Here is a 9,188-nt window from a genome sequence, read left to right as displayed (position 1 = left end):
TTTATTTATTTATTTATTTATTTTTGTTGTTGTGGTTTTGAGAAGGAGTTTCATTCTGTCGCTCAGGCTGGAGTGCAATGGTGCAATCTTGGCTCATTGCAACCTCCACCTCTCAGGTTCAAATTTTTCTCCAGCCTCAGCCTCCCCAGTACCTGGGATTACAGGTGCCCACCACTACGTCTGGCTAATTTTTTTTGTATTTTTAGTAGAGACAGAGTTTCACCATGTTGGCCAGGCTGGTCTCAAACTCCTGATCTCAGGTGATCCACCCGCCTTGGCCTCCCAAAGTGCTGGGATTACAGGTGTGAGCCACCGTGCCCGGCCACAAATTGATCTTTTAAAGTTAAACACACATATGTACATGTGTCTTAATATACATATATGCATGTTTCTATGTATGCCCCTTCACGTACTTCCCTAAAATCTGACTCTTGAAGGCTATCAACAAGAATGCTAATAACGGTTTTGCCTGTAGACGCTGCAATCAATCACACAAGCTCCCTGTTCATTCTTTTCCTTCCCACCGAAAAGATCACGTGTCCCAAGCTGCGTTTACGCAGCAACAGCTAACTCATTTTCCCATCGTGATTAATCAGAGTCATATGCAGCAGCCCGTCGGAGCCTCTGAAGGCTGCAGATAGACACCAGCCTCACACTGGGCTGATAAAGCTCCAGCGGAAATCCAAGTGCCCCAGTGTTGGGTTGGCCTGGGAGGCTGATTCCTCAACAAGGCATGATTTTCCTCAGAGCTTGTGAAATAGCAAAAATCCTTGATGGGGCTCCTTACGGTCTCCAGGGACCTGAAAAGGGGACCACGAGTCCATGCCCATCTGGTGAGCAGGCTGAGGCCCAGCAGGGTCTGGTGGCCCTGCTTGAGGCCGCCTCCCCCTCCTCCCTGTCCTCACCGTGCACCGAGGCACTGGGAGCCTCACTGGCCTGAGACCTCCCTGCAAGGATGGAAACGTCTGCTGAGCCATCCATATGGAAACTAAAAGCCCAGGTGGCCATGGAGCACCTGAAATATGACCAGTGTGACCGAAGGACTAGACTTTATATTTCATTTAACTTTTTATATTTAAATAGCCATGAATGAACCTTGAACACATGCTAGGTGAAAAAGCCACACTGTGTACGGTTCCACTCACAGGAAATGTCCCAAACAGGCAAATCCAGAGAGACTGAAAGAAGCAGACGCCGGGTTGCCAGAGCCTGGGGGAGGGGCATGGGAAGGGATTGCTAGGGCTTCTCTTTGCGTGATGGAAACTTTCTGGAATCAGACAGTGGTGACGGCTGCACAGTCTGTGAATATACTAAAAACCACTGAGTCATACACTTTAAATGGTGAATTTTATGTTGAGTTATATCTCTATTAAATAAATAAATAAAAAACAGGGCCAGGCGTGGTGGCTCACACCTGTAATCCCAGGACTTTGGGAGCTCAGGCGGGCAGATCATGAGATCAAGAGATCGAGACCATCCTGTTCAACATGGTGAAACGCCGTCTCTACTAAAAGTACAAAAATTAGCCCAGCATGCTGGCGGGTACCTGTAGTCCCAGCTACTCGGGAGGCTGAGGCAGGAGAATCACTTGAACCCGGGAGGCGGAGGTTGCAGTGAGCCGAGATTGCGCCACTGCACTCCAGCCTAGTGACAGAGCGAGACTCCATCTCAAAAAAAAAAAAAAAAAAAAAACCACCGGAACAAATTTAAATAGCCACATGGGCTAGTGACTACCATATAGGCCAGCACGGTTCTAGAAACTTAGAGGAGTGGTCTAGAACTTTGATCATCTTCCCCTGTCCTGAATTCATGCCTCCCAGCCCCAGCCGTACACCTCAGGGGTCTCCTGTGCCTACATGTGCTTCTTGCTGCCCTGCCACCTCACCCCCACCCCGTTCCCATCTAGCTCCAGCTGCACGGACGCCAGCCTACACTGGCTGTGCCTTGGCCCCCCCCACCTGCTGCCCAGGGCTTGGCGGGGGCTCTTCCCAGGAGCTCTGCCACCCGCAGGGACCTCTGTGTTCCCACGCACCTGGGACGACTCTCAGCTATCATCACCTGCTTTCTTCTTATTTTGCTGAAAAGAACTCCTCCTCTACCCCATTGCTAATGGCTATTTTTTCCTACTGAGGAGGGGACACCTTAGGCAGAAGGCTACCCTGAACTGCCCCTGGCAGGGTCAAGGCCCTGTGCTGTGTCCCCCACCCCCACCACAGCCCTGTCATGCTACATTCTGGTCCTTTTCAATGTTCACGGCTACCTCCCTCGGCAGTCAGGGCTGCGTGTGTGGCCTCAGGGCTCCGAGCAGGGCTGGGCCAGCAGGCATGCCAAAACAGCGGCTTCCCCGCTAACAAACAGCCTCATGCCCACTTACTACCCAGCTTCTGGGCCGAGTTCCCTGCCTGGCTGTAGAGCATTCCGCCTCAGGAGGGCAAAGGGGTCTGCAGAGCCCCTTCCCAGGACCAGGCCCCCATGGGTGCCAATGGCTTCCACCTTCTTAAGTCTGATTTAGGGGGGGACTTCCAAGAGGTCCTGGGTCCTGCCACTCCACCTGCTCCGAATCCAGCCCTTCCTCAGCCCTTCCATCTGAGGCCCAGTCACGCTCTGCACATGGCCCAGGCCAAACCCCCAGCAGGGAGGGGGACCCAACTCAGAGCTGCAACTCCCCCCACTGCAGAGCGTCAGCCTCCTCCGCCCCGCATCAGCAGCATAGGCCGACCCCCAAATCCCACCCGAGCCCAAGCAGGAGTGGGGTGCACGCATGTGAAGAGGTGCTCTGCTGAACACACGGAAGGTGGCATTGTTTTCCTGCGTCTTGCTGGGCAGTCTGGAAGGGATGCTTGGTAGAGCTGATGAGGGCTTTACCAAATTCTCAGCACAGCAAGAACTCGGGTGATTGACGCGGAGAAAAACATTTTTACCAGCCCCTCATCTGGTTTGTATTAAGAGGTTTCCACACTTGGATTTTTTTTTTCCCCCAAGGTAAAAACCAACAATGAGTTGGGACCAGAGAAATAACAGGGGCACAGGCGGCTGGGTGAGGGGAACCCGAGCTGAAAGATGTGACAGAGGTGGGAGGAGAAAGCCCCTCCCCACTGAGGACTGGCAGGAGGCAGAGGCCCACTGTGGCGGGCGCCCAGGATACTCATACTGGTGTCGATAACCCGGGTGATGCTGTGACTGGTTTCCTTTCTCACTTTATTAAAGTCACAATAGATTTGGCAGCAGAAAAAAAGTGGCTGGTCCTCTCCAGCCCTCCGCTAGGCGGGACCATCCCCCACGCCCCACACCTGGCCCTCCCTAGGCGGAGTCACCCCCCACGCCCCACGCCTGGCCTCCCGTGCCTCCCGCTTCCTGCCTCATCTTTCCATGGCACTATCACCGTCCAATGTAATGGGAGGTTTTTTTTTTTTTTTTTGTCTTCTGTCTCCCTGTGGTAGCATGGGAGCCCCAAGAAGATGGACTCAACACCAGATTGTTGACTGCATGAATTAATGATGGGCCAAGTCCTACCAGGCTCCCCCAACCCTCACCTGGGCCCCAGGCTCCTCCTTGCAGGGGTGGGGTGGGGGGAGGTATGTGTGGCGTCAGCTCCACTAGTGGGTGTGATCTAGAGGAGGCCGCCCCTGTGGTGGCCCCTGAGTGGCGGGGGACCTCTGGCACCTCCCTGGCACCCTGACTGGCGGGGGACCTCTGGCACCTCCCTGGGGTCTTCTCTTCCTCCCAGGCCTGCAGAGGGAGGGCTGGACTCGGGAAAAGCTCCCACCCCCAATGAGGTGCCAGTGCATGTGCACCCAAGGTCTCAGCTCCTATCAAGTCTCCCGGCCTTCAAGGTCCTCAGGCTCTCTGTGCCCCTTCTCCAGGTACCCTAAATCAGGTCACAATGCAAGCTGGCTGTGCCCAGGGACATCAAGTCTGTGCCACGCTGTTCCCCTGCCTACAATTACATTGAGCATTTTCCCACACAGTCAGCTTCCACTCAGTCCTCAGGCCGAGCACCCATGCCACCTCCTCCAGGATGCCCTCCTGGTCATGCCCCTCTGCTCCTTCTTGCTCCCAGCCCTGCCTGGCTCTGAAGCATGCTTCTATTTCTCCATCTCAGTCCTTTGCGCTTGGGTATCATCCGCTCACCCTCTGACAGCTGGTTTAGGGCCCCAGCAGCCACCACAGTGCCTGGTGCACAGCAAGTTGGCTGTGTGGCTGCGGGAAGTTGGGGAGTGGCCGGCATGGTACTCCAGCACCCAGCACGGCGTCTAGGGCAGAGCAGTCAGGAAGCAAGGCTGGATGAACAGAGGGGTGGGTGGGCCCAGCGCAATGTCAGGACTCACAATGTGGGGAGGAATCAGGCAAAGGTAGCTTGTGGCTGCCCCAGGGATTCCTCACCAGATAAGTCTAACCCGGGGTTCCAAGAGCCACAGAGGAAGTGTGGATACGCTGCGATGACAGCACTGAAGGCGGAGTGATTCATTCTGCTGGGGGACATCTGTTAATGGACAAGGCTGCCCGAGACCCTGAGCAGCCCTGCTGCCACGCCAGCCTGTTAGGCCCTGTGTGTGGCCTGCCCGCTCCACTCCCCTGGCCTTGACTGAAGCTGGGTCACTTTTCTTGTCCAAGGGCCTTTCCCTGCAGCACGCAAGCCTCTCTTCCTGACTCCGGGCCAGCTGTGTTGACCCTCACTTTTAACAAACTAAGGGGCAGAACGGTCCGACAGCAACTATCTATCCAACAATCATGTCCCAGGCCGGAATCCTCCCATCCAGGGAGGGACCACTTCCTGCCTGTTATCAAGGACAGGGCCAGCGGGGGCGGTCTCCTGGGGGTTGCCAACTCTGAGACGGCCAAAGCCCCAGGGCTGCTCAGGCAGGAAAGCCGTGCTCTGCAGCTCCACTGACTGTCCCTGCGGTGTGGCACAGCACTCATGCCCAGCAACAGAGACAGGGAGACGGGCCTCTGAGTGTGAGGATGCTCACGATCAATAAGGTGCAGCTGCAGCTGGTGTGGAGGTGAGCAGGGGGATTCTGGCTTTAGAGAAAGATCTAGGTGGGAGAAAGGCAGCAAGAGGAGGAGTGAGGGAGAGCAGGCTCAGCCTCCCGTGCTGACAGTTACCCAGCGGGTTAGGGCGGGGAGCAGGAAGCAAACCTTTGGATGGGCAATAACGCGTGTGCACAGTGGACTAGAGCCTCGGTGAGCCTTGCTGGGGACCTGCCTCAGCAGCCTCTGCCCAGGGAACTGGGGGTTCGGTGAAAACAACGAGCATAGAAATGACCCGCAGGGCTGGTGAGCTGCCACAGGACCCCCAGGGGCCAGTGAGGCCGCACTCGCCCCACTGTTTCTTTAACAGGAAGGATGAGACAGAAAACAGCGTCTGGAGTGTCGGGGAGACACGAGGTGGCAGCACAGGCTGGGGCAAGGTTTGGGGTCATCTGGGGATCTCAGATTTGATACTGCGGGGGACAGCGCTGATTTCTAGGTGCACAGCCTCTGGGCTGCATTCTGTGTTCCAGGCTATTTTGGACTAATTGTGCCCCCGTCTCCTCCAGTTTATATGTGGAAGCCCCGGTCCCCACTGTGACTGTATTTGGAGATGAGGCCTTCAAGGAGGCAATTAAAGTAAAATGAGGTCATAAGGTAGGGCCCTAACCCGAAAGGACTGGTGCTCTTGTAAGAAGAGGGGAGGGCAGACTCTCTGTCTCTTCGCCAGGTGAGAACACAGCAGCTGCCTACAAGCTGGGAAGAGGCCTCGCTGGAAATCAACTCTAATGACACCTTGGTCTTGGATGTTCAACCTCCAGAACTTCGAGAAAGTAACTTTCTGTTGTGGAAACCACCCAGTCTGTGGGATTTTACGTCAGCCCTAGCGGACTAAGGCACAGGCCCTAAGCCAGACACTTTCATCCCGGCTTCTCTGCTTAGCTCTCGGGTGGCCCTGTGGGGTGGGCATCGCCCTCGCTGTCCTGGTCTCACCAAGAAGCCGCAGGCAGTTCTGTGGCTGGATCAAGTGGGCAGAGCTATGGAGCAGTTGTCACACACCTTAGCACTTTGGATCTTTTCTCTCTTAAAAGAAGAGACACATAAAACGACCACTTTTGAAATTAGCAAGATGGAAATGCTATTAAAGAAATTTAACAAACAAAAATAGAGTTCAGCCAATGACGTGAGAACTTCTGCTGAAGAATGAAAATGGGGGAGAAGGAAGGAGATGAGACAAACCCCCATGACCTGAGGTGTTCAGAGCAACTGCGCTTACAGTTCTCATAAGGAGCAACAGTTCACTGTAAAGAGGAGTTTGAATTAATGCATAAAATATAGAAGCACAGCTCCTCTTGACCTCTTTTCAATACACAGCAAAGAGAAACCTCTTTACCTTCTCTCCAGAGAGGAATGCTGCACCCAGCTAAGAGACAAGGGAGATCTGTTTCTCATGGCCTAATAGACAACATAGGCTAAAAACTCTGGAAGATGCATTCTCTGTCTAAGAATGCCCCTCTGAGTGCAGTGGTCTGCCTGCTCACCGGGTATAAGATGAGATAAACATAATTGCTCCCCAGGGCTGCTGATAGGGGAGTCTCCATCTCTCACACTTGTGTAGAACGAGGCCCGGCATGTCTGTCTGTCCATCCTCCTCACACTGAATATTTTGGGAAGAAAATAATGGAAGTATTTCCCACTTGAGAAAAGGAGAGTTGGCTGCTCTCACATACCATTGAAAGGGGCAAATATATGAGAATGTCTTCAGAAGGTAACTGGCAACACACACTTCACAATCTCAAATGCACACACTCTGACCTAGCAACTCCACATTGAGGAATTCATCCCCAGAGATACTTCCACATATGCACAAAGCATGATGTATGAGGGGAAGCACTGCAGCGTCACGTTTAATAGAAAAAGACTGGAAACAACTCCAAAGACCAATAATGGGAGATCGGTGAAGTGAATTACGGCATACTCGTGCAATGAAACTCTATGCAGCCTTTAAAAAGAATGGAGCAAAATGAAGCTATAAAAGTAGTAAAAAAAAAAAAAAAAAAAGCTATAAATTTCTTTTATGTCTGATTTGAGAAAGCCCCTTTATATCTGACACAAACCTCAGAGGCCATAAAAGACTGATAAATGGGAATACATTGAAATTTTTTTTCATGATGCAAACACACAACAAAACCCCCCAAAGTAGTTAAAAGTATAAAACCATGAGAAAATGTTTCCAACCCATATGAAAACTTCCTTAAAACATTCCTACAAATCGGTGAGGAAGAGGTGAATAGCCAGCAGAAGAGTGACCCAAGGACAGGACTGGGCCATTTGCCGAAAAGGAAATGCAAGTTTCTCTGAAACGTACCCAACTCACCTTTAGTCACAGAGAATTGCAAACGACCTCTCTCCTGGGACGTGGCTTCGCATCTCTTAGGATAAAGCGGTAACATGAAATAGTACCCACTTGCAAAGAAATAGTCACATGAGGCTTAGCAGGGCCCTGGGAAGTACGTCCTCAGCAGCACGGAGGAGGCTGGGGTGTGGGTGATCTCTCTCCCTGGATGGGAGTCAGAGCTATGTCATCACAGACGCGGGGACCCAGCAGGTCTACATCTAGGAATTTATCCCTCCCATGCACTCACCCAAATGTCATTTAATGCATTCAAAAAAACAAAGACATTCCGGCCGGGCGCGGTGGCTCAAGCCTGTAATCCCAGCACTTTGGGAGGCCGAGATGGGCGGATCACGAGGTCAGGAGATTGGAGACCATCCTGGCTAACATGGTGAAACCCCGTCTCTACTAAAGAAAAAAAAATTATAAAAAACTAGCCAGGCACGGTGGGAGGCGCCTGTAGTCCCAGCTACTCGGGAGGCTGAGGCAGGAGAATGGCGTGAACCCGGGAGGCGGAGCTTGCAGTGAGCTGAGATCCGGCCACTGCACTCTAGCCTGGGTGACAGAGCGAGACTCTGTCTCAAAAAAAAAAACAAAAAACAAAAAACAAAAGACATTCCATTTGGGAGACAAAACATCTCAGATAGTCCATGATGTAGAAACAGGAGACAAAACTGTGTGTGTTGTGCTACCACTGAGTTTAAAAACAAAAAACAAAAAACAAACAAAAAAAAAAAACAGGGAGAAAAGACTGTATTTACATATGTGTTTGTTTGCAAGAGCCTAAAACACCCTGCCCAGGATGCAGAGGTGACTGGTAACTCCCAGGCAAGGCAGCTTGGTTGCTGAAGCACAGGGGTGGTTGGACTTTTCCTGCTCGATACTGTTTTATATCATCTGACCTTTTTTTCCCCCAGTTTTATAATTCTTTTCCCCTATTTTTATTGAAGTATAATTGACAAATAAAAATTGTATTGCTTGCTGGGATAGGGTCTTTCTATGTTGCCCAGGCTGGAGTGCAGTGGTGATCATAGCTCACAGCAGCCTCCAACTCCTGGGCTCAAATGATCTTTCTGCCTCAGCCTCAAAAGTAGCTGGGACTATAGGCACATGCCACCATGCCCTGCTATTTGTTTTACTTTTTGTAGAGACAGGGTTTTCTTATGTGATATGGTTTGGATCTGTGTCCCCACTCAAGTCTCCTGTTCAATTGTAATCTTCAATGTTGGAGGTGGGGCTTGGTGGAAGGTGACTAGATCATGGGAGTGGCTTTAATGGTTTAACACCATCCCCTGGGTGCTGTTCTCATGACAGTGAGAGAGTTCTCATGAGACTGGCTGTTTAGACATGTGTAGCACTTCACCCTTCGCGCTCTCTCTCTCCTGCTCTGCCACGTGAAGATGTGCCTGCTTCTCCTTCACCATCCACCATGACTGTAAGTTTCCTGAGGCCTCCCCAGAAGCAGGAGCCACTATGTTCTGGTACAGTCTGTGAAAACGTGAGTCAGCTGGGCGTGGTGGCTCAAGCCTGTAATCCCAGCACTTTGGGACGCCGAGGCGGGCAGATCACGAGGTTAGGAGACCGAGACCATCTTGGCGAACACGGTGAAACCCTGTCTCTACTAAAAATACAAAAAATTAGCCAGGCGTGGTGGCGGCACCTGTAGTCCCAGCTACTCAGGAGGCTGAGGCAGGAGAATGGCATGAACCCAGGAGGCGGAGCTTGCAGTAAGCCGAGATCTCACCAATGCACTCCAGCCTGGGCGACAGAGCGAGACTCCGTCTCAAAAAAAAAAAAAAAAAAAAAAAAAAAAAAAAAAAAA

The 9,188-nt window shown here is 51.9% G+C and overlaps 1 protein-coding gene across 12 annotated transcripts in view; it reads right to left on the bottom strand.

Annotated features, from left to right (window-relative positions):
- The window catches only part of COL23A1 (collagen type XXIII alpha 1 chain), a 359,675-nt gene that overhangs the window by 112,361 nt on the left and 238,126 nt on the right, over positions 1–9,188 (bottom strand). The window lies entirely within an intron of this gene.

The sequence above is a fragment of the Rhinopithecus bieti genome, unplaced genomic scaffold, assembly GCF_001698545.2.
Source record: "Rhinopithecus bieti isolate Rb0 unplaced genomic scaffold, ASM169854v2 scaffold_26546, whole genome shotgun sequence".
Lineage (NCBI taxonomy): Eukaryota > Metazoa > Chordata > Mammalia > Primates > Cercopithecidae > Rhinopithecus > Rhinopithecus bieti.
This window is presented reverse-complemented; position numbering and strand designations above follow the sequence as displayed.